This window comes from Sus scrofa, chromosome 8 (genome assembly GCF_054392235.1).
Source record: "Sus scrofa isolate SSC_HxYL_T2T_F1_AM1 chromosome 8, Sscrofa_HxYL_maternal_Yorkshire_Landrace_v2.0, whole genome shotgun sequence".
NCBI lineage: Eukaryota > Metazoa > Chordata > Mammalia > Artiodactyla > Suidae > Sus > Sus scrofa.
In genome coordinates this window covers 110638523-110664233 of record NC_139390.1, presented here as the reverse complement: position 1 = coordinate 110664233, position 25711 = coordinate 110638523, and the positions used below count along the sequence as shown (strand labels likewise).

Here is a 25711-nt window from a genome sequence, read left to right as displayed (position 1 = left end):
TTTTTTAGTTGCCACCTCACAAAGTGACTAATGTTACATAACCTAGGTTGGAAGGGGGTCTTGTAAATATATATCGCTTGCATCTAGAATCTGGATTGCATTTATTAACCCACCCATAGTCTCTAGTATTTTAATAACATCTATAATCTCAGTGATTCTTAAACTTTGGAACAGTGTGTATCCCTTAGAAAACATGAATAAACTTTTATTCTTTCCCAAGGGGAAGAAGGGAAGGAGGAAGCACACGAACGATTTCTGGGATTTCTTTCTAAAGTACACCTCATCACTTAAACTCTCTGTGTCTGTTTCAGGCTATAAAAAGGAAATGACACGATTACTTCACAAAGTAGTTGAGAGAATTAAATAAGGTAATCATATAAAGTACTTCGCACCAATCCCAGGGCAGATAGTCAATAAATGGCACGCATGATTTTATTCTTTTTTTCTTCCTTTTTCTGGGAGGCTGTGTTTATTCCTTCACTGTGACTGATTAGACAGTAACAAGGCTGGAGTATCAAATAAGGACTATTCACCAAGGAAGGTGGAAGAGATAAAGGGGACAGATGAGTTTCATGTCCAGATATAAAATATGATAGAGTAAGGAAATCTAGGAACTTCACAGGAAGTTATCTGTGGGACTGTCTAGGAGAATACTGTAAAGGAACCATGAAGATGATGCTCCAGATGTAAATATTTTGTGAACCTACTCTAATAGTAATACTAATAGTATTAATTTCAATAACAACAACAAATGTACACTTATGGAGCACTTACTATGTCTCAGGCATGGTGCTTAACTTAGGTTACACAGATACTTCATTTAATCCTCACAACAGTATGAAATAATACAGCCCATAATTCCTCATCTGAAATTCTAAAGGTTAAAAAAAACTCTAAAAACTAAAATTTTGAAATAATTGATTCGATTATCAAATAATTCATTGATAATATCAATGATTGATTCAATAATCAAATCAATTGACATGAGGCTATTCTTTAGTTTTATTTATCCCATTAAAAGTGAATATTTGTACAATTTGCCATAGAAGTTTTAATATTTGGTTATAGAGTGTTTATCAGACCCTACTAGGGTAATGGTCCATACTTCCCTTCTTAAGAAATATCTCCAGATTCCAAACTTTACTTGGCCTCCAGGATTTCAGATAAGGTAGGTTGGACCTTTGAAAAGAGCTAACATTTATTGAGAACTTGCTATGTGCTAAGTTTGGGTTCAAGTCTCTACTTATGTTAATGGATTTGCCCTTACAATAATCCTCAGAGGCAGATACATTTACCATCTTTCCTGCTTTATAGGTGAGGCAACTCAAGGACAGAGAGGTCAAGCAATCCAAGAGTAACAGCTAGTAACTCAGAGATACAGAATTTGAACTAAGGCAGTATGGATATGGGAAACTTCTGCTTAATTGCTACATATACCGCTTAATTTATATTATTACAATTGTTCTCATTCTACAGATAAAAATTCTGAAAATTAAAGCTTAAGTAATTTTATCCAGGACAAAGTGTCTATGTGATCCTAGGCAAGTTACTTAACTTGTCTGTGCCTCAGCTTTCCTTTCTGCAAAATAGAGGTAAAGATAATACATACCACATGGGTTTGTAACGGGGATTAAGTGAGGTTAAATCACTTAAACAAGTTCCTGAGATACCTTATGCAATCAGTACATTTTAGCTCTTACTATTATTACAACTAGGCCATGTGGAGGCTAAAAAGGAGGAAGAGGATATGATAAAGTCCTCATGCAAAGATTTACTACAGAAGATGTAAAAGGGGTAATACTTTCTCAGGTATTAAATCAGTGTTTTATTTTTTGTTCCTTAGTCCCTAGGCTGCTCTATCTGTTGAATCAATGGCATCTACTGCTTCAGAGAGTAGGTACAGAACAGAGAAGTCTTTTATTCAGCTTTCAGTCTACTAGCTGACATTTTTTTAATCCATTGCAAGACTTTAATCATGAAACCACGCTTTGCTAAAGAACAAGAGTGTTTTATAAATACCAAAAGCTTCTCTTTAAAAGAGAAGCCTGGGCTTGGTTAACTCAATTCCTATTGTATTTTATTTATAAGAAGCCATTGCATAAAAAGAATAGGGACTGTATTGCAAGGAAAGTGTCCCTATAACAGGATAGGGAGTTCCTTTTGACCAAGAACAGGATTTGATAACTAGGGAAAGAGAAGTCAAAGAGTATATCACAGTTATGAGTGACATACTCACCTACTTGGGTGCTACTGCCCTGGAGAGAGGCAAGACAGAATGCTGTGACCTCCTTAACAAACCCTGCATTTGGCCTTGTGTTGGTGCTATGTAGTCTCTGGGAATAAAAGCAATGCCTGAGGCAATGTTTCAAGGCTGCCTCAAAGAATTTTGCATATTGTGGAATGATGAGGAAAATTCAGTGATGGCTCTTGGGTCTTCTACAAAGTTAATGGATTGGAGACAATCAGTAAAACAAAAAAGAATCACTTTAGGGACCTTAGGATGAGGGAATATGATAAAACCCAGAAGCCTCAATGACAAATGACACCACGGAAAAAGACCAGACGAATCATACATCAGCAGGCATTGGTGTGGGCTATTCAGTGATAAGAGGGGAAAGGAAAATTCCAGAAGACAGCATGCAGACCAGAGGTTTCTCCTTATACCACCTGGACCCACAAACCAGTTGTAGAGGAAAGAGATTTACAGAAGTCTCCATAAGAGGTTCCCCCACCCCAAATTTAAAATATAAGAAGCTCAGTTTTATTTGTCCAATTTTATTTTATCTTTTCCTGCTTATAGAAGGAATTAGACTTCAGAGGATGTGTGAGATTAAATAATAAAAGTAGCTACCTTTTTCTTTCTTTTTTTTTTTTTTTTGGTCTTTTTATTTATTTATTGCTTTTTTTTAGGGCTATACCCACGGCGTATGGAGGTTCCCAGGCTAGGAGTCCAATTGGAGCTGTAGCCGCCAGCCTACACCACAGCCACAGCAACTTGAGTTCGAAGCGTTGTCTGTGACCTACACCACAGCTTACGGCAATGCCGGATCCTTAACCCACTGAGTGATGCCAGGGATCAAACCTGAGTTCTCATGGATACTAGTCAGGTTCCTTAACCACTGAGCCACAACGGGAACTCCAAGTAGCTACCTTTTTCTTAAAACAGCCCAACGTATGTTTTAATTCTATTATATTTCAAAGGTACTAAATCTCAGAATTTTCTAAAACAAACTGCATTTGAAGTTAGGTCAGAATTTGGCCATGAGAGATAACGAGGATATGTAACTACCCTCCATTCAAAAGCAACCAGAAAACTGGACAAATTTTAGTAAATATTTTAAGAAACTTGATGGTAGGTATCAGAGGACAGTAGTCCCGAATGAAAGTGAAACAAATAAGCTAGGCTTATCTGTTTGCCCCAGGCTTTCTGCCTGGAAGTAATTTCCACTGAAGTACAGAAAAGGAGGGGGAATAACAAACAAAACTTGGATATGTCAATGAGTTGAAGAGACAGAAATTACTATTTGGAGAAGCCAAGGCAACTAGAATTTGTGGAAGAGACTACCTAAGAGGAAGGAGCTATACAGAAGTGCTCCAGATAGCTTCACAGGAGTCCCACTGAATCTTTGGTTAAATATCAAGCTACAAACATATCATTGGAGATGATCAGTATCAGAGGAAATAACAATTACCAGGAAGCTGTAGCTGTAAACATTTCTGGATCTCATAAAGGTTTGAGAATCATTCAAGTTCCCATAATCCAAAGTAAAGAGACCTTCATGAATATATGATGCATTTCGTAGAAACCTCAGAAGAGCCTCATCTTAGAAGTGAGGCTAAACCAGCACTACAGGTAAGCCGGATTCATCCCAACAAATACAGCAAAATGCAGCACTCAAAACCATGATTCCAGCATCTAAATAAAAGCACTGCATTTTTGAAGAAGCAGAAAAACGACGTGGTAAAAGAAGGAAGTATCCCAGGGTGTTTCTTTTCCAGCTCTCAAAATAATTTTCTTTCCTGAATGTGCAGAAAAAGTACTTTCTGTGTTGCCGCCCAGCCTTCTCCCTACACCTCTGGCACCAAACAGCAAGGCTGGCTGTGCTGGAGCCTCCATCATCTTCCCCTCCCTCAGCGGCCGGCCTGCTCTGCTCCCTGACCACTGTTCTCTCCGGTCATGGAAGGTCGGGGGAATCACATTCTCTAGCCTTTTCCCCCTCCCAAGGAAAGAAAGTGTCCCACTTCTCCTTGGCCCTTAAGCCTAGCTGCGTTTCCATGAGCCACAGATAGGTGGACTGAGGGTTAAAGGGAAGAAGCTTGGCAGGGAGGCACGCATGTACTTTGAAAATCGTTCCTTCTGTGGACGCCCCCCCCCCCCCCCCCCACACACACCCACATACAGGAAGGCTCTAATCTCTACATCCCGGAAAGGTCAAGAAGGGGTTTGACTCAAGCTCTCCAACAAGCTGTCCTGGTCAATGGGTAGAAAGGGCTTGGGGGTGGGGGTGGGCTTCTGGCTCGGGGATGACACTCACCTGTGCGGAACCAGGCTCCGGTCCATCAGGTCGTGACGGGATCAGACTAGCGCAAACCAGTTCTGGGGAGCAGACCGCGCGTGCGCAAGGGAGAGGCTCTCAGTGGCCGGGGAACGCCTGCGCCCACTGTAGCAAAGAGCAGAGCCCACCCTCACCTGTGTCAGTTTGCTGGACAACAAGGACTCAGCAACAGGCAAGTCACCGTTCCTTCTCAGTATCTGAAGCTTAGGCACTGTTGGGCAGGAGGCCACAGGAGTGGAACTCGCCTGAAAGTAGCTGGCACTGTGTGCTTTTATAGCCTCTGGCTCCTGACCTGGGCCATTGCTGTTGGTCTTTTCCCGCCGCTTAACTGAGAATGGCTGCCTGCAAATACCACCTGCTCCTGTGCACTTAGAAACCGCTGCCCCAGCTACCTTCACCTGCCCAGTACCTCCCTTGCCCAAGGTAAGTCTTGTCCCTGCCTGCCCACCGGAGGGACAAGTCTTGAGAGCAACAACACAATGGGAGAATTACAGTACAATTGGTGATGGAATGTTCCAGGGAAGGTAGGTAAGAATACAAAGGTGGGGATATGTTTTTTTGCAAAAGGCTTTTAAAAGTTAAGGTTATAAGAGTGAATTGAGATAAAACATCTCAACATTTTTAGAAGGAGCAAATTTCTTTCTCAAGCTTCATCACATGTTTAGGAGAATAGAAGGGAAAACTGAATTTCTGGCGGAACACCAGTTGGCCATTGCTCAGCTCTGCCAAACAACTGTGCATTCTACTTCATCCTCACTTTCAGTGCCTTCACAGTTATAGGGAAGGTGGTGCTGTAACACTATCCGTAATGCTCCATTACTCATTGCTCTATCAGAGTTTGATTGTTTTCAGGAGTTTCCCTTCCATCATTGATTGTTTTCAGAACTCAAGAAATGGGAAGAGGGGGTGGGGTGGGGAGGTCAGATTTATGTGGTCAAATACAAAGAAAATTCACAAAGACCAGGATGATTAAAAAAAACAACAGAAAAGAAAATAAGACCCAGAGTTTATTCAAAAGAGCAGCAATCAGAGAAGTTTCAGGGCTTGAAAGGTATCTTGGTTAGGGGGTGGTTGAAGGGATGGGCTCACTCTCAGGAACTAGGAGGGTCTCAGAAGGAGCAGAGGCTGCTTGGCCAAGTCAATGAGAAAAACACCTGGGTCTTTAGACGCTTGCAATCCTGGTTCAGCTCATTACTTACACACCATGTCGTGATAGAGAAGGAAGAAAGGGAAATGTCACTAAGGCAGAGTGAAATTTAGAAGTAACTTTAAGCTAGGTAAGATAATGGGTTGTGTTAAATCACATGAGTTTGACCAAATTAGGACTTTCATTGCTTGGTTCATAAACAAATAAACTGTTTATAAATAAACTTATTTCTTATGCTTTCCTTTTTTTTTTTTTTTTTTTTTTTTTTTTTGCTACACACTGCAGCATGTTCCTGGGCCAGGGATTGGACTTGCACCACAGCAGTGACCTGAGCTGCTGCAGGGGCAATGCCAGGCTCTTAACACACTGTGCCACAAAGTAATTCCTCCATTCTTAGCTTCATACTAAGTGAAGTTAGGCAGTAAAAGACAAACATCATATGTTATCACTTATATGTGGAATCTAAAAAAAAAAAAGATGTAAATGAACTTATTTGCAGAACAGAAACAGACTCACAGATTTTGAAAACCTTACTGTTAGCAAAGGAGACAGGGTCGGGGTGGGGGGGATTGGCTGTGGGGGTTGGGATTGACATTATACACACTGAGAAATATGGAAAGGTTGGCCAACAGTGACCTGCTGTATAGCACAGAGATCTCTATCCAATATTCTGTGATAATCTATGTGAAAAAAGAATCTGAAAGAGAATAGGTGTGTATATATGACTGAATTGCTTTGCCGTACAGCAGAAATTATCCCAACCTTGTAAATCAACTATGTGTCAATAAAACTTGAAAACAAAATATAACCAAAAAAAGAAATCTTGCCAACAAATAAGTAGGGGTATGTTCTTCCTATTGCTTTAGTGATGGCTTCTTGCTTTTATTTTTCTTTTTTCCCCATCCATTGGGCTTAAAGTGCCAGAACTAATAGAATGGAAATAATTTCAGAAATACACATGAAGTAAGAGAGTATGTGTTGATTTGTGTTTCACAGTATAGGTGTTTGTTCTTATTCTTTTTTTCTATTACATGTTGATATTTAGAGTCATGAAAGTAATACAGATTTTGTTTTCTCTATTCTGTAACTTCACATACATGGCTTTCAGTGTTGGTGAAATGCTCTCTATAAATCACAAAATGTTTTCTTAGTTTAAGCCAATGAACTAAATGTTGATCAGTGAATTTGCTTTTTCAGTAACCTCTGTGGACAGAAGAGTCTGAAGCAGAAGAACGTGGAGTGCTTAAGAATGCTGGGATCTGTAAATTGCTTTGTGAACACTGGAGGCTGCTCACCTAAAGCTCCATGACAGCGGTTGATGTTGGTGATGGGCAGGTTTTGACTCTTCCTCAATCTAAGAAGAAAGCTCTGAATAAAGGTATGTGAATTTTTGGTTAATAGTAGACAATATTAGAATGAGGTCTTGGAAATTTTCCTATCCTTTATTCTGTTTTCAAGTAAAAAGCAGACTGCAAGACTTAGTATTTGTCTGAAGGGTACCTTATTATGGGACAATTTGAATTTGCTTGGTCAGGATCTCTGCAAGTATTCACGAAATCATAGACTTGACAAGATTTCAGGGGCCTTCAAAATGTGAGCTAGGTAAGATAGGGTCTGGTCTCCAATAGAATCTCACCTTTCATTCCAAAAATCAAAGTAGCAAAAGTAACAGATTAACACACGCATGTGGAAAATGCCTTTTGCCCCACTTTCCCTTCATTTTTTTGAAAGACCAACATCTTTCAGATTATGAGGCCTCAGTACTTTATGAAAATGAAAATATGCATAAACCAGTATCTTGGCTGTCTGAAACAGGGAGTGCTATTAAATGCCTTTCAGAGAGAAAGGATAAAGGTCAGTACCTTGTATGTGTCTTTAGCTAGTTTTCTCAATACCTAATCTATCTTATCCAGGAAGAATCCAGAGCAAGGAACTAAATCAAGATTAGTGATGGTTTTAAGCTAGATGGTAGTTTGGAAGTTTAGAGAGTTTGACTCATATGGTTGCTATGAAGTATTTTATGAACTTCAGTGATAGGTTATAAAATCTTATAAACATCTATAGAAGCACTCTGGTCACCTTAAATTAGATAGTGAACTTTAATTAAAATTTTCCTACATTTTCTCTTAGACTTCCTGGTTGATTTCTTGGAATCCTGGCAGCTACTGAGGAACAGTTTTCCCAAGGCCATTTAAGAATCCAATCAGTAATTTTATCCTTATTCTGGTTACATTTCTGTTATAAACAGTTTATGCATTTATACACACAAAAGTCTATACATAAAAGACTCCATTCCTCATAAACTATTTTTGCCTTGTTCATAAGCCAAGACTGTGTACTGTTAAAGATCAGATAGTTCTCCAAAAAGCTTTGAATTTAAAGGGAAATAATTTTTCCATTAAACCTTTAAAAAATTCTCAAGCTACAATTCAACCTTAAGTTGAAAGAATGGCAAAATTTTATTTCACTCATTTTATCTTACTTTTCCTCTATGTAAAAAAAAGTCAAATAGAATTTATCTGGTGCAATTTTGCTTATTCTGGTAAGCTTACTTTAGAAGCATCACTTATGTTCCTATTCTCTATGCTACATTTCTGAGTTGTTCATTTACAATGCATCTGTGTTCTGACTTCTCACAATTTCTTTATGGAGCATGTTATTTTATTTCTAGATATATGATGATATTTAAATGCTTTAATCTTTCTATTTAAGCAGTAACTTTTTTTCTTCCGTGTTCTGTAGAGGAAATAAGCAGATTCTCATAGGTTGGAATGTTTGTATGTTATCTTCAAAGCATTCATGGTAAAAAGAAAGTGTTACCATCACAATTTTAGCAGCAGAATGTTTAAAATAACTAGGTCAACGAGACTACTTGTTATGAAGCCCACTAAGAGATAATCCCATCCTAAATTACTCAACATATAACTATATTCCTATTAAAAAAAAAGCGAAACTTAACAGAAGGTAAGATAAATACCTCTGAAACACGTCAGGTCCTAACAAATGCCAGTTAGTTTTTAACTTAGACTTTTAAATTACAAAAGGAAATTTTCTGAGAGCTTTCCATGTTTTATTTGAAAAACTTAAGTAGTTTTAGATTTTGTTTGATTTTTTTTTGGCTGTGCCCATGGCGTGTGGAAGTTCCTGGGCCACGAAGTTAAGAACCTGTGCCACAGCAGCAACCCAAGCCACTGCAATATCAGTATTGGATCCTTAACCCACTCCATTGCAGGGACACTCCCAGAATAGGTTGTTTGCAGTAGGTTTTTGTTTCCTAGATTCAGGAAATAGTTGGGAAAAAATAATAATTGCATAGCTGCCTTTTCACCAGCTGGGTCTCAGAAACAGTGCTTGGTCCTTACCAACCTTTATGTGCTGCTGCTGGGTAGATATTGAGGATGGATTGCGGCATAGAGAAGGAAGGGGATGCAACAACTTCTTTTCTTATTTCAGTCTTCTTAATTACCCATTAGGTACTCAATGACCAAGCCTTGTTTCCTCCCACGTGCAACACTCTGAAATAAAGCTGTAGAAGACAGCTCCTCCAGTAGTAACAAACTGATAGCCTATAGATCATATTGGAGTGTTTTTATTTTTATATTTTTTAACTTAACTTTGCTTTATTTCGAGCTTTTGTTTCTGTTTATTTTAAAGTAAACTTTGTGTCAAGTACATGTTATACTTTAATACAGAATAATATACAAATTGAAGTGTATAGCTCAAGGAATTTTGACAAAATCAATACTTTGGTATAACCAGTACCCAGTAATTATTGCCAACTGCCGAGACCAGTTCAGCAGGTGAGGGCTGAAGAATGGATGCTGTGGAACTTAAGGAAAAAGTTAACATAAAACAAGACAGAGAGACTTCTATCTTAATTAAAGGTGGGAACCAGGGGACTCAAGGTCTCAGGGACCAAGAGCCCCACCTCAAGAAACCACACTGCTTTCATTGTGCTCTTTAGGATTATGTCAAGTGAGGAGGGGACTATTGGTACAGGATGTGGTTTTTTATTATTATTATTATTTTAAAAGTCACATAGCCGGTAGCTGGTTAAGCTTTTATTTTGACCTTTAGGCATTTAACAATCATTAGCATTGAGGAAGCTTGGCATCGGCTATCTATGCATAGTATCTAGAGAATCACCAATGTGCTTCTGCAGACTGCGTGCCTAGGTTTGCACCTTGGTTCTGCTTGCTAATGCATATCCTGCTAAAGACCCCATAAACCCCTTGGGGCCATAAGGCTCATCTTTCTCTTATTCTTACGAGGACATATCATACCGTGCAAACAGTGGTATGCCTATCTGCACAGGTCTGGCATGCCTAGACCAACGCCTTATGTCCTCATTCAGCTGACCATATGAATAACTTATGCCTTTAGGTCTTTGTTCTTAAGCTTAAGTCATTTACCAGCACTGTGACTGTATTCCAAGCAGGAAATTGGGGTAATACAGTAAAGTAGGACAAGATGGAGTTTTCAGCATAGAAAATAGAAGCAAAGAGGCTAAGAAAATATTGTAGAAACATGTCTCCTGACAGCCAAGACTGACAAATTAGGAGATATACATAAACATCTAGATTCCTGATATCTTTTGAAAAAATTGGAAAATCTCACTATTTTGAGCCAGAAAACCACCAGCATCAGCTAAATTAGCTAAGCCGAGAAGAAGCTGTTTGTCTAAGTGGAGTTGTCCATTTTTTTTCCACAGTCCCTACCACTCCTTACTATCCCACTTTTAAAAACAAGTGTTGGTTGCTATTAATAAGTGCAAATTTAGAATGACTATAAAGTTATGATGAAGAGCCAACAAGAATATGAGGGGAATGCAGGAGCCAAAGGAATGTTATTAAAATGACAAGCATTTGAGCTGGATAAAAAGGGTTCTAAAAAGAATGCAGATGCTAATTTGTCAGCAGTTACATTAATTGGAACTGATTATGTCATTGAGAAAGTTGTCTGGAGCCAGAGTGGGGCTTACAAATACCAGCTTCCTGAATCACATGATGAACACTGGTCTACTGAAAAGTGTTAGGTTTTGCCAAACTATAGCTATTCTCAGACTGTGGTGTGTGCCTTTAATTCTGTAATTACATTTCAACTGCTTCAGATCTATGTTATGCCAATACTCAGGGCGCATATAGTTGCAGTCACAGTCTCCTAATGGTATCTATTTCCTGGAAATGAATTAGCTACCTATCTTTAGTTTAACTCTGACTGATGACCAGAGTACCATTATTAGTTGGCTGCTTGCTAAATACTAATTCTAGATGTAGTATTGAGTATTGTTTGACTACTCAATAATACCTCCTGCACCCCTCCTCCTTCCTTCTAATAGGGATTTTTGTTCAAATAGTTTAACCTCTTTCACATAGCCATTTGCTTTCATAATCCAATTATGATAATCCCACTCTCTCTGGATCTTTATATATATGTTTATATTTTAGCAATAGGTATGATGCATTTCTGGTCAATCCAAGAAGCAAAATATTCTGGGGAATTTAGGGAAAATTTTTGTCATTATTAAAAATAGATGCAAAAATATATTATTAGATATTATTTTTACTGGCTATTTCCTTGTCTAGTTATGACATAAGGTAGTTAGCCTGTGGACAATCCCACATTCTGAAGAATGCTGTATGGAAATATGGAAAGATCCTTAGTCCTTGATATTGTTGAGGCATTGAATTAAGCAACCCTGAAGCTGCCTGACCTTCTAATTTCTTATATAAAATAATGAATTTCATAAGGTTTTAACTAATTAGGCCAGGATTTTCTGTTTCTTGTAGCTGAAATCTTCCTAATTAATACACTGGGGGAAATACTTCATTAGTGAATGATTTATAGTTAAAGGATTTGTCAGATTAAGTAGAAAGGTCTTTATCTTAGCTGTCTCACAAAACAAATTATCCTTATTTAATGATGGTTAAAAGATAAAAATAGGGTCAATAAGGTATAAATAAAATATGTATAAAGATGTGGCAGTAGCCTAGACTGGGAGTCAGAGCCTATTCTAAAAAATTCATTCAGATTGAGAATTGTAGATATAAATGTTCCCTCTAAGATTGTTCAGATAGTTTGTATAGATTGTGCTTCTGATGAATTTTGAGTGCTTTCATGTTTCTTAAATTGCTGAACCTGAATTATTAATGATATGTTAGTTCAACCAACTCCTCTTATCTACTCATCATTAGTGACAAGTCTCTGTTGAACTCAGCTTCAATAAAATTTGAACATTAATTAAAGGTTTCTATGAACTAAGCTTCTTTTATTAGATTTGTTTAAAATCTCAGTATATCATAAGGTTTGAATATCAAATAAAGAGACTTGATCCCTGACTGCATATTTAGAAATACTTAATGTGGTTAGTTCAAATTTATGGCCAAAGAGACCTTCATCATGATCAGTTTGTCATTCCTTCAGAGGCAAGAGCCTGTATCCCTGGTAGTCTAGTGGCTAGGATTGTGTGTGTGTTTATAAAATCTATTGATGGGTAGGTAGATAGATCTACATATATCTCTTCTTAGCTGACCTTCTCTTTTCTCTCCTCATTCTGCTCATGAAAAAGGATTTAGGATACCATTACATCACTTGACGTAAACTTTGTTTGTTTATTTATTTATTTATTTTATGACTGCACTGTGGCATATGGAATTAAGTTCCCAGGCTAGGGGTCCAATTGGAGCTACAGCTGCCAGCATATGCCACAGCAACAGCAATGCCAGATCCAAGCTGCCTCTGTGACCAACACCGCAGCTCCTGGCAATGCTGGATTCTTAACCCACTGAGCGAGGCCAGGAATAGAACCTGCATTCTCATGGGTACTAGTCAGATTTGTTTCCACTGAGCAACAATGGGAACTCCTTACATAAACTTTTTATTGTAAGTTAGAAATTATTAAGGAGAAACAGAAATGTATTGTAGGCCAAGTTAGATAAGTAACAGTAACTTCTCCAAAGTCACAGGTGCTGGAACATATAAATAGATCTATACAGCTTTGGGGAGAGTTAGTGGGGAGGGGAAAGTATTGCCTAAGCAATAATGTGCCACTAGCCTGGACCAAAGCTGTAGATTGTGGCTGGTGGGCCAGATCCAGCCTGCTGCCTGTTTTTGTGTGGCCCATAAGCTGAGAAATGTTTTAACATTTTTAAATGTTTAAAAAAAACCTTAAAGGATGTTTTGTAAGTAAATTATATGAAATTAAAATTTAAGTTCTCTTAAATAGTTTAATTGGTTTAGAATCATGCCCATTTATTTACATATTGTTTATGGCTGTCCTTGAATTACGAAGGCAAAGAGTTGAACGGGTGAAATAGAGACACACATCCAAAGGTTAAAATATTTACTATTTGGCCCTTTACAGAAAATTTCTTGACTCCTGGCCTTGACCAGTGCATCTCAACCTTAATGAGCATGCAAATCACTTGGGAATCTTGTGAAAAATGTGCAGATTCTGGTTCAGTAGGTCTGGGGAGCCTGAGTGTCTATATTTCTGAGAAGCCGAGGACCACACTTGGAGTATCAAGGGCCTGGTGCAAGATCAGAAGATTTATTCTTTAAAGGTCCAAGTGATAACTATTTTAGAATCTGCAATCTATATAGTCTTTTTTTTTTTTTTCTTCAAAGAGCAGGAGTGACTGTTCCAATAAACGATTATTTACAGACGCAGACCTTGAATTGTACTTGGCCCACAGGCTTTGTTTGCCAGTCACTGGCTTAGACTTAAGCAATAGGTGTAGTCCTACCCTTAATGTGCTTCCTAGTTCTATCACCCACCCCAGTAATAATGATGATGAAGATAACAGTTAACTTTTATTGGGTGGTTATTATATGCCAGGCTCTATCTTAAGCACTCTGAGCCTTCTCTTATTTAATCCTCACAACAAATCCTGGGAAGCACATACTGTCATTATCCTGGCTTACAAATAAATGAAGAGACTGAACTTTAGAAAAAAATAACTTACCCAAAGCTACCACTGCAAACTAGTGGTAGACCCGGAATAAAACATAACCCATGATTATTTCAGGTCTGTTGGATTACCGGATTACTGAGTAGAACATGGACTCTCATAAGAGTTCCACAAGTTGGAGAAGTAGACTGTGATTATACTGGCTTCCTTCTTTGTAGGGTCTTGTGCTCATAGACCTGAACAATAAAATATGAGACATCTATTTAAAGCCAACAGTAAATGCAGTGGTCAGTAAACTGGATGTTTGGTTCAGGGAGGGCAGAACTTTAATTTACGGCACATGTAGCAGCTGCACTGCACATTCTTGAAGTTAGGCTCAGAGAGATCTCAGAAAACATACTGTGTTTTGGATTTTCTATGCTCCAAGAGTGAAATTGTTTTACTTTGTAATGTGTTATTTTAAGCAACAAATGGTAGGTCTTTCTGCCTTTTTTGTGTACTTGGGAATTTTCTTATATAATGGATGTCCCTTGTAATAACCACAGTGACTAAAATTACATTTCTCTTTCCAAATTCTTCTAGTTCCTGCCCCCTCTTCTTAGACTTCTTAGCTTGCTAGGGAGTAGACCTCAATCCTGGCATAGAATATAATATTAGTTTTATTTGTCTTTACACTTATTTTTGTGTAAATTAATATTTCTAGGTGGAAGGCACATATCAGCATAATTATGTCATAATAAATTAATAGACCACTAAGAGCAAATATGTTATAAATAAAAATGCTTTGAGAAAAATCTTCTAGAGTCTTAGACACAATATCTTTAGATTACAGATAACATAAAAGTGAGTAATTGTGTCATTTTTATGAATCATCTATTAAAAAACCTTTATATCACTGCCTTGATGGTTAAAAATAATTTAGTTTTATGAGCAATCAATGTAGGGCAAGGAGGAACATAGCAAAGTTTTCTAAGTACTAAGAATCTATCATTTTAAGTTTTTATATGGGGAAGGAGGTTGAAGCATGACACTAAAATATGAAATCACATAAAATCATAGATTCTTATAGCCAGAACTTGATGATGTGCTTTAGCCATCTATATATATAGATATATATATCTATATTTATAGATATATATATCTATATTTATAGATATATATCTCTCTCCCTATTTTTCTATGTAAGTCCAAGTTGATTAAATGAAATTCTTAAGTTATTTGTTTCTTCAACACAAATATATTGGAGGTTTTTCTCCCTGAGTCTGGGAATGTATGGTTAATTTACTAGGCCTTAGCTTAAAACAACAGTGATTTATTTTCTCACAGTTCTGGAGGCTAGAACTCTGCAAGGCGTTAGACATGTGCAGGCCCTTGGGAAGTATCCTTCTGCGCCTCTTCTTAGCTTCTGATGGAGGCCAGCAGTCCTTGGCATTCCTCGGCTTGTAGATGTCACTCCAGTCTCTACCTCCATCTTCACATGGTGTTTTCTCCATTCCTGTGTCTTCACATTGTGGCCTTCTTCTAAGGACAACAGTCGTATTGGTTTGGAGCCAACCCTACTCCAGTATTATCTCAACTAATTATATCTGCTGTAACCCTATTTCCAAATAAGACCACATTTAGAGGTTCTGGATATTAGGACTTAAATATATATATATATATATATATATATATATTTTTTTTTTTTTTGTCTTTTTGTCTTTTTTGTTGTTGTTTGTTGTTGTTGCTATTTCTTGGGCCACTTCCGCGGCATATGGAGGTTCCCAGGCTAGGGGTTGAATCGGAGCTGTAGCCACCGGCCCACGCCAGAGCCACAGCAACGCGGGATCCGAGCCGCGTCTGCAACCTACACTACAGCTCACGGCAACGCCGGATCGTTAACCCACTGAGCAAGGGCAGGGACCGAACCCGCAACCTCATGGTTCCTAGTCGGATTCGTTAACCACTGCGCCACGACGGGAACTCCTAAATATATATGTTTTGAGGGGGCACAATTCAGTCCATAATATGAGGATGCAAGGACATTATTGTTCCCCATACAAATCTTGCAGTGTAGGGGAGAAGGTATATATAGATCTTGGAAGACACATGTAGTGCAAATGCTCAAAATACTGTAAAATTACTTTGGTGGGAGCAACTGCCTTTTTCTAAGTGGAATGGTAGAGGTAAGCTTTTTAAGCAAGTTGCCATTTGAACCAGGCTTTGAGGGACAGATAGGAATTCATTGAAAAAGGAATGCCAGGGGGAAGAGACACATCAAGCAAATAGTTTTGGGTAAAGGGATGGAAATAAGAGTGAATAACATGTTTATTTGCTGTGATTAATACTAGTTACTCTTTATTGAGTAAATGTGTCCTTTAGTGTTAACAGCAACCCCTTGATACCCATTTTGCAGATGGTAAAACTGAAATTTAAGGAAATTAAGCACTTTGTCTCTAGCTCACACATCTAGAAGGTAGTACCTCTGGGATGAGAACTGAGACAGTCTGAACACAGAGTTTGTGTTTTAGCCATTGTATTAAAAATTACAATTTAGGGTATTTAGGAGTATATGAGGGATGGTAAAAGACAAGGCTGAAAAAATAGGTTAAAGATTAATTATGAAGAAATTTATCACTTGATTTACATAATGGAAAATTGATTTACTTAATAGAGTTTGAACTTTAAGTACTATAGGCAATTGAACAATTGGCTAAAGCTTGAAGGAAACCCATCTAATGACCAGATTCCTGAAGAGTGGAGGGCAGGTTGGGAGAGAGGGAAATTGAAGGCCCAGAGGCTTGAGAGGAGGCTATGGCTGCTGGCCATGTTATAAATAATGAAGGTTGGAACTAGACAGAAATAATGGAGTGAGTGCAGTAATAATTGACAAGAAAGACTTGTCGGTTAAAATTAGTCACATGTTAAAGCTAAAGTCAGTCAACTCTGTTGCATAGCTATTCCTTCCCCTTTACCTCAAGTGATAAAAGTAGAGATGTCTCAGCTCAAGTGATTAAAGCATTAATTTCAATCCATAACCCTAACATTGGAAAGAGTCTGGTTAGTACGGGAATTCCTGTCGTGGCACAGCGGAAACAAATCTGACTAGGAACTATGAGGTTACAGCTTTGATCCCTGGCCTCGCTCAGAGGGTTAAGGATCCAGCCTTGCCGTGAGCTGTGGTGTAGGTCACAGACGTGGCTTGGATCTGGTGTTGCTGTGGCTGTGGCATAGGCTGGCACCTGTAGCTCCGATTAGACCCCTAGCCTGGAAACCTCCATATGCCATGGGCGCGGCCCTCAAAAAGACAAAAGACAAAAAAAAAAAAAAAAAAGTCTAGTAAGTATAAATGCTGCTTAGCTAATTACTAATGATAGTGCTCTTTAAACAGTTATGTTATAAAAGACATTAAAATATTTTTTAAAATTCCAAAGACTGAGTTAACATATTTTAAAACAAACTACATAAAAATGGCAGAAAATATTCTGCCAAAATGCTTTGATGCTATCTCATATGTCTTTAAGTTGTAGCTAATGCCTTTGGGTTAAATTCACCCAAGTGTTACTATAGGTATAGCCAATCTTTTATAGCTCAGGTTATTCAACTAAAGTCCGGTTATGTCAAAAAAAAAAAACTGTTATGTCTTAATGATAGTTTTAATTTATTTCCAAGTTAATGTGTCAGCATTTACCATTAATTTGAAAGCAAAGCATTAATCAAGGGTCCCAGGTTGCCTTTGTGTGGGACAGAGGAGACCAAGTCTATCTCTCCTTGTGATTTATGCCCCTCATATGAGAAGCTGACCAAGCAATAATGAATATCCAACAGGATATTTTTGGAATTTCAAAAGAAGACATCCATTACCGGAGGAAAATTTATTAAAATAAACTGCATTTCCCTTAAGTGAATTTCCTTTATTTTGAGGAATTATTTTATGCAGGTGTCAGGTGCCACCTCAAACCACACATTGTAACCTGCTCATTGTTAGTGAAGTTTGACTTGTCTGTGTGTACTTGGAAGCCTTCCAAAAGCATTGGCCGGGGCCATATGATACAGCTGCCACTAGTCAGACAAAAGCAAACAAATAATGTTTGTGAATCCTTTTTTCTACCTTTAGCTGGTAACTTGAAAGTATACTATCATGTATTTGGGGAAAATAAGACATAAGCTGACCTATTCATATTCCCACTAAATAAAAGTCTAATAAATAATGAAAAGAATGCTAAAAATCCTATTTGAATTGGTTATATATTGCACAGTGGAAACTGAATTTGCCTGAAAATGGCAAACATTATTGTTCTAGTGTTCTTCCAGATGCCTCAGTGCAAAAAAACCAAACCTAAATTGTGTAGAAATTGTATATCTTTTTGTGATTGACCCTCAGCTTGATATTTTGCATAAATGCTAGATAAAAGAATTCTTAGAATATTAATTTAAAACGTTGAGACTAAATTAGAATTCAGTATTGTAATATTTGAAACAAACAGCCATTAAGGGGCTTAAAGTTCTTGTATTTCATCACTTCTGAGAGACCATTCTTTTATAAATTAGTGTTCTATAAAACAGAAGCCCAAAGAACAGGGAGGTGAAGAAGAAAAATGGAAAAATAGGAGGAATCATTCTTCTTTATTCAAAGGCATACACAAAGAAAAATATTAAGGATGAAGAGTGATACAAAATGCTGACAGTGCACACTTACTGGCATTACCTGAGCAGCATATTAATGATGTGATTTTTAGATTACTAATAAAATATGTAATACAAAAGAAGGAAAAAAATCACCAACCTTTTTCTCAGTATCCAGACTACCACTGCTAATGTGAAGAAAGACTCTGCATTATGTAATGTTCTGATGGACTTTCTGTAGCTTAGGTCTGTGGGTATATCTTGAACTATCGGAAGGTAAAAATGACTGGGGGGACCTCTTTCTTTGCTTAACAAAATTCCTGGTACCTGACAAAATTTCAGGGAATCAGCCTGGTATCAGACGGTTGATTGGAGTCTGCGATAGTTTTTTCATAATGAAGAATGCAAACACATGCTGAGAATGATCATATAGGTGTGTGCTCCTCAGGGATATGCCATCTGCCCAGAGTTTCCTAGCAGTTTAAAAATGGGTCTAGATGAGGGAGCTGGACCTAGGGCCCAGAACGAAAGGGAGAGCTAGGGCTAAAGCACTTTCTGAGACCATCAGCTCTCAGATCCTGGGGAAGGGGATGGACAGGGTTAGTTCTATTTGGCCTACTCAGAGGTTCACTTCAGTCTGAGCTAGACCCCCTCATACCTGGACACTCTGGGGTTTTAGTTTTATAAAGCCCATGGCCTTAAATTATTTAGAATCAAGGGCATATGAGCAGGAAACCTCTGCATTTCAGTCCTTCTCTGTTCAACTGCCATTTGCTCAGAGAGAATGTACACTGCATGTACCACAGCAGTGTACATGACACTTGGCTACTGCCTTCACAGGTGATAAACAGTGGTCAACACAACCAGGTTCACATTAACCAGTTTATATTCTATCCTAATGGATTCTTAAATAATTGTATATTGGTCAAGTTCATGAACATCACTGGTGCACAGAAAGCAGGGAGTTCCTGTCGTGGCTCAGTGATTAATGAACCCGACTAGGACCCATGAGGTTGTGGGTTCGATCCCCAGCCTCGCTCAGAGGTTAAGGATCTGGCGTTACCTTGAGCTGTGGTGTAGGTCGCAGAAGTGACTCAGATCCTGCATTGCTGTGGCTCTGGCGTAGGCTGGCGGCTACAGCTCTGATTCAACCCCTAGCCTGGGAATCTCCGTATGCCATAGTGTGGCCCTGAAAAGCAAAAAAACAAACAAAAAACAAACCAAAAAACAGAAAGCAGCAGTTTTTCCAGTATCTTGTATGTGTTAAGAAAAGCCTGTTTGCCATTTATAACCTTTTAGAGTTAAAGTCATTGAAGAAATTAACAAATTAAAGAAAATTAATAATGTTAAAAACTATAATTTTATAAAAAGACTTTATTTTAAAAGAAACCAGTATAGATACCAGTGCTTTAGAGGGGTTGAGTCTGATTCTGCTGCCATAAATTTGGTTTTGAGCTTAGATCATTTGTTTCAAGCAGTTATTTAAAATGAGACAACACTTAGAAAAAGATACTAAGACTGATGGGTAAAGTTTCTGAAAACCATAGAGTAAGACAATTTATTGAGCAGAATAAATAGCGGGAATTTGGAATGATCTTTTTGACTCTATAATAAGTGACAGAGAAAAAGGAACCCACCAATTTTCCAGATGTTTGGAATGAAAAAACACTTTCTGGGATTCACACTTCATATCAGAGTAGTTTAACCAGCAAAGGCTGAAGTGATTAAATATGAAACCACGAAGCTGAAGCACAGAAAACTGGTCAAATGTTTCTGGAATGAGCCTTTGGCTGTAGTAGTTATTTCTGTACTGTTGGTCAGTGATGAAATGTGCTATAATCAGCCTGCTAAATTATCCAGAGGAAGGTTTACTTTGGTGGTTTTAAGGTATCTTCTTTCAGAATTTTGATGTGGCAGCATATCCCTTAACAGCTCATTTCCTGAGGGATACTAAGCAAGGGCCAAACCCAGGAAAAAAACGTTTAAGATCTTTCACCTCACTGTGAACTCTTTCCATGTTTAAACAAAGAAGACACTCTCATAATCTGGTTTATATTGAGCCCTGCTGCAAAGGTGCTAAGTATTTATTATACAGAGATCCAGGGCTCATTTTGCACCAGAGAAATAGGAGATGTCTTTACCAGCATTGTGCTTTCCCAAAATGTGAAACTAAAGCCAAAATGTATAAGACAATTTTGTGTTCTATAAAAATTTAGTTGGAAAAAATTTTAGTAGCTTGTGTGCAAACATATTAGTATCTTTTTATTGTCCATTAGGAATTTACAAGAGCTCATGTCTCAATCGTTATAGTGTGGTGTCTCTTCAGATCTCAGTCTGGTCATTACTCCATCCAGGAAGTCCTCCCTGACCACAGCAGTTGCCAAATAACGTTGGGCCTTGGGAAGCTGTCTTCTCTTCTCCTCCTCCTCAGGGAGTTTTACATTTACATTTACTCTAATTTCTATTGATTTGACTACAGTTGACCTTTGAACAACATGGGTTTGAACTTACAAGGGTCCAGTTACATGCATACTTTTTTTCACTTAGTATGTACTACAGTACTGCAAGATCCACAGTTGTGTTGAATCTGGAGGTGGAACCATGGATACAGAGGGCTTACTATAAAGTCATAGATGAATTTTTGACAGCTCAGGGGTTGACTCCTCTAACCCCTGCATTGTTCAAGGGTCAACTGTATTGTCTTCTGACTTTTTTGGTCTTTCTTCAACAGAATAGTGCTAAATGGCTAATAATGTAAATACTTTTTTTCACATACAAAATTACTCAGACAAATATATTCTGAGGATGTCACATTGCAGAATCAGTAGAGCTAAATGCTCAAAACAGAAGAGGGACAGCAGGAGAGGATTGGAGTTCATAGACTCACTACCTGAATGTGTCTGAATAAAGTGAAGGTATACTTTTGAAAGTCATCATTCCATACTTTAAAATAAAATTTAATACTTTAAAATATTTACACATAAGCCTAACCTAATATGATTTGGTTGGCCTGTATTCCTTGAATTTAATAGTACTGATTCCTGAAATTCTGAAATTACTGGTTTAAAAAATATAATGTTTCAGAGAGCTTTTTTTGTCAAAGCTTTATTATATAATAGGTTTTATTTTCCTTGGCATTTTATGAAAAAGTCAAAGAATAGTTCTGACCAGTGGTGTACTAGTAAATGTTCATTAACTAGCTCTCAGTCTTGGGGTGTGGTGGGCGAGTCATGATCCGTAGCATTTGACAATTAACATGGTGTAAATACTCCCACATGGCCAATTTCAAACTACCAATGGGGCCGTCGATGGACTTTAAAACCTCCTGAAAGTTTAATATTTGGCTCTTAAAGACGGGATGAACCAGCTGTGGCATGCTGGCTAAGACTAAATTTGTACTGACCATAAAATAATCCTCATAACTTAAGAGATTGTTAAATGAATTACCAAGTGTGGACATGGAATCTTAAACACTCTGCTTTGTGATCCTTCAAATACCTATAGAGGAAGTGAAAACATAATAGGGATAAGAATGGGATAATTTTACTTGTGGATGAAAACCGGCACCTGCCATGTCAGTAAACAAAGGATGTTGGAGCTGTCAAGCCATCAGCCATTGCAGCCAGCCCTGACTTTGAACCCTGGGGATTCATGGTGGAAAAAAATAGGTTACTGGCCCTAGACAAAGTGCGCTCAAAGGAACGATTTCAGTGAACCCAGACTCTTGCATCTTCCCATACACAGAAAAGTGCTGAATTCATTAATTTGAAGTGTTTTGTATTAACAGTAGTCATTTGATGGTCTGACAACCTAGTTTTTGTTGCAAAAATCCTATGTAGTCTGGCTTCTTCTTTATCTCTTTAGAGCAGTTCCTCAGAGCTATCTGAGAGGCTGACTCCTGGGCTTAAGTTCTCAGAAAATCTGCTGAATAAAACATAATTCTCAACTTTTAGGTTGTGCATTTTTCTTCAGGTGACATACCGTGTTTGCTGTATCTAGAATTTTACATCACATATTCAAAAAACTATATTAAAATTGAATGAACGGTTCTTTAGGACTTTGAGATAAATATTAAATGTTTCTAAAATACAAAGATTTTAGTGCTACTTATGCATGTTGTTGGAAGTATAATATCAGTAAATGGCCATGAATAAACAATTTACTGCTAGTCACTAAACCTCTTCCTTGTATAACTTTTAAATTTATATCCCTCCATTATTTCCTTTTTGGTGTACTTTTTCCTCAAATCATTTTCTCTGCATCAATGCCAGTTTATTTCACCAAAACAAATATCCTTTTGAAAGCTCTTTGTCAGCTAAAACAGTTTACAGTATATAACTAAAATGATTGTTTTTCTCCTTCAACACCACTCTTAAAAAGAAACATTGCCAATCCTGTGCCAGAGTTTGGGGAATTTTTTGAAAAATAACCTCTGAATAATCCCACCCTACCTAAACATGAAAATAATTTAGGGAAAAGAGGTTTAATCTGTCAGAATTAAAAGTTATAAGTAAAAGTGTCTTAACTTGATTCCATCCTTTCAGCAGCTCAGGCCTGGGACTCAGAAGGTCTGTGTTGACTAAATTCACGACTCATGAGATTTTTTTTTTTTTTTTTCCAATTGGCAGCTGATAAGAAATGCTTTCACAATAAATGTATTCTAACATAGTCCTTGGGTGTGATTTTTTTTTTAATAGAAATAGATTTACCAAAGACCAATCTTTTTTTTTAAGTTCTTACTATTTTTAGCTTGCCAAATCTTTTCTCATCTACTCTTGTTTGCTCTAAGAGAGGCAAAACGGTGATAGGAGAAAAATAACGAGGTAGTTATAAAATACTTGTGACAGAGGAAACTTAGAAAAATGACACTTTTCTTTAGCTCTTCCAAAGGTGCTCAGTTAGGTAAAGCAAGTTGAGTGAATTAATTTTTAAATTTATTTTGTAAAATCCTGAGAACTCTCCCTTCCCCCAGGAACTTAATACTGGCAGAAAGACTGTCTTTAAACACACTATGAGTGGTCATTTTTCTTTCTACCTACAAGGAAATTATTGTCCATGCTCTTAATCCTTCTGCACTGGCTGTTTGTCAGTTGGAAACATTGATAGCTCTCATTAGTGAGTAGGTGTTAAAATAGCACATTTGTTAAAAAGAAATACAAGTAGATAAACATTTCAAAGAGGTCAGCCAGTCACACAATGCACTGTTGGGAAATTTCCATTCACTTTTATTTTTGTTTCTATATATATAGAGATTACTCTGATTCTTCAGGGAACTATTTTTTAAATTACTCTATAAAACGAAATAAAGCACTTCTGTAGTTACTTTTGTAGAAAAGAGAAAAAACCTATTTCTCGGTGGATCTTGGAGGGAGACCATGGCACAACATAAAATTGTTTAAAAGGAAAAAAGGTGGGATGAGCTGGTACACTAAACTACCAAGAAAGTCTTCATCCTGTGTTTTCTAGCAGAAAAAAAATCTTTTGGAGGATTTTCTTATCCTTGGAGGCACAAGCACAAGTGTTCAGTGTTCAGTGAGCTTTTCTTTTTTCCACGGGTTGAGAATCTAGGGTTTTAACTTAAGCTGTGCCCTTCCTACAGTCTGCCTTCTCCCCACTCCCCCAAAACAGTAAACAAACAACCTACCCATCTAGGAAGATGACTAATCAGGTGGTTAGCAGGCTATATGATTATGTATGTAATTTTGTCCCCCTTTAATTTTCTTCCCAGATTTCCTTGAGTAGCATCTCTCATTATTCTGTGAAGCCTTTTGATTTTCTGCTTCTCACTGGAGTGTCATTAATTAGAGAAATATAATGTCAGTTGATACAGGTTTGATCCTACTTACCCATATCTGCATTATGCAACAGAATTTCCGAAGATGAGCAGACTTCCTTCTTCCTCCCAGTAAAGTATGTAAAACCAAAACTACTTGTGTCTTCTACTTCCTAGCCTCTTGCTCACCATGAATGAGAGGATAAAGATATAAAAAGGACACTCAACTCCTAAGAGATTATTAGTCCTTGATCCAGCTTTTGCATGCTTTGAAAGGAAAAAAATACTAGAACTGAGAATATTCTGTTATGGAAGAGGAATATCTTGTTTTCTAGGTTTATCAGTAATGGACATTAAGTAATAGAGAGGAAGGCTAGTCCTCAGAAGGATGGTAGGCTCATAGAAAATTAAAAAAAAAAAGGCAAATAAATGGTTGCTTTTGTTCTCCTCTGCATTTGCTTATTTTACTGCTGTGCACTTAGATTTATCTTTGTTGCTATCCGGGCTAGTTACATCAGATGCTCCTGAAGCCAAACCTCTAGGCAGATCAGCAGTTAAACTGTATTGAAAAACCACAGTAAGTAACATACAAAACCAAACCAAACCAAAATTACCCTAAAAACTATTTAATCAAGTGAAATTTTCTTAATTGCTGTTTTTTTGAGTAACTATGCCGTTGCTTAAACAACATGTTCCTTTGTATCGTTAGCACGTGTTTGCATCTGTCCATCAACCTTAATCTTAAATATGATGTTTCCTTTAATTTAAAAGGGTTTGAATATTCCTATCTCCCTTATTTTCCAGTGGACTCGCTGCTGGGAGAGATTACTGTTGCCCTAGAAACATTCAAAACATCAATTTCCCTGGAGCAATATCTCACTAAACTCAGCACTTAACTCACAATGTTTAGTTAGTGCTGGTTCAATGAGTACTTTAAACTTGATTAAATGACCATTAAATGTCCCAGAGCAACCAAAGGAAAAAGCTCAGAAGTCACAGATCACCCATGTTATAAAGCAGCTCTTCCTTTCAGAGGAGACCAATTTTGTCAAGACCACCTAGAAGACACACAGTTGCTACTTACTAATGGTAACTGCTGAGTTAGAATTCATAGTTAAGATGTATATAGCATATATAAATTTTTCTAATATTTTCTAAATGTGACATTTAGTCAAAATATAGTCATCCATGTTTATATGTGTGTGTGTGTGTATGTGTGTGAGCTCATTGTATAGAATTTCTCTTTGTTTTCCCTCTCACTTGTTGAAGTACCTTCATTCTGTTCACTGTTTACCAACTCTCTGGGGAGAGGTTTGGCAATTTAGTTTATTTCCTTTGAGGAATGCAGGGAGGATTGATAATGGATTTGAGAGATAAATCTGAGCTGTTTGGTTCACTTGGACAGGAGTAAGATTGGGTATTTGTATTATAACTTGGATCAGGGATTAGATAATCTTCTGACAGTGATAGGAAAGATGCAATTTCAAAATATTCCTACAAATTATCGCACTTGCTCATAATAGTTCCTGGGAGAGGGGAAAAAAAAAAAAATAGAACAAGACAATAGTATCAACACAGCAACAAAAACCAAAAAGTTGGTTCACAAAACAAGAGTCAGATCTTGGAGGATGCCAGTAAAATTCACACAAGTTGCCTAGGGAACTGCCATTTCATCAGTTTTGAAATGACTTTACATTAGCTGTCAGACCATTGATAAGCA

The 25711-nt window shown here is 37.5% G+C and overlaps 2 long non-coding RNA genes across 10 annotated transcripts in view; one reads left to right on the top strand and one right to left on the bottom strand.

The window, feature by feature from the left end:
* LOC110262165 (uncharacterized) overlaps positions 1-4599 on the bottom strand; it is a 75299-nt gene extending 70700 nt beyond the window's left edge. For both annotated transcript variants that reach the window (XR_014813130.1, XR_014813129.1), the window contains exon 1: positions 4536-4599. This is a non-coding gene — a long non-coding RNA (uncharacterized LOC110262165). The remainder of the gene's footprint in view (positions 1-4535) is intronic.
* A 98-nt stretch (positions 4600-4697) lies between these two features.
* Positions 4698-25711, top strand: part of LOC106504732 (uncharacterized) — an 832408-nt gene continuing 811394 nt past the window's right edge. For 7 of the 8 annotated variants that reach the window (XR_014813123.1, XR_014813125.1, XR_014813122.1 and 4 more), the window contains exons 1-2: positions 4698-4979; positions 6901-7081. This is a non-coding gene — a long non-coding RNA (uncharacterized LOC106504732). Of the gene's footprint in view, positions 4980-6900; positions 7082-7833; positions 11949-25711 lie in introns of those variants that run through there. The other variant, XR_002346819.2, reaches the window with a different exon arrangement.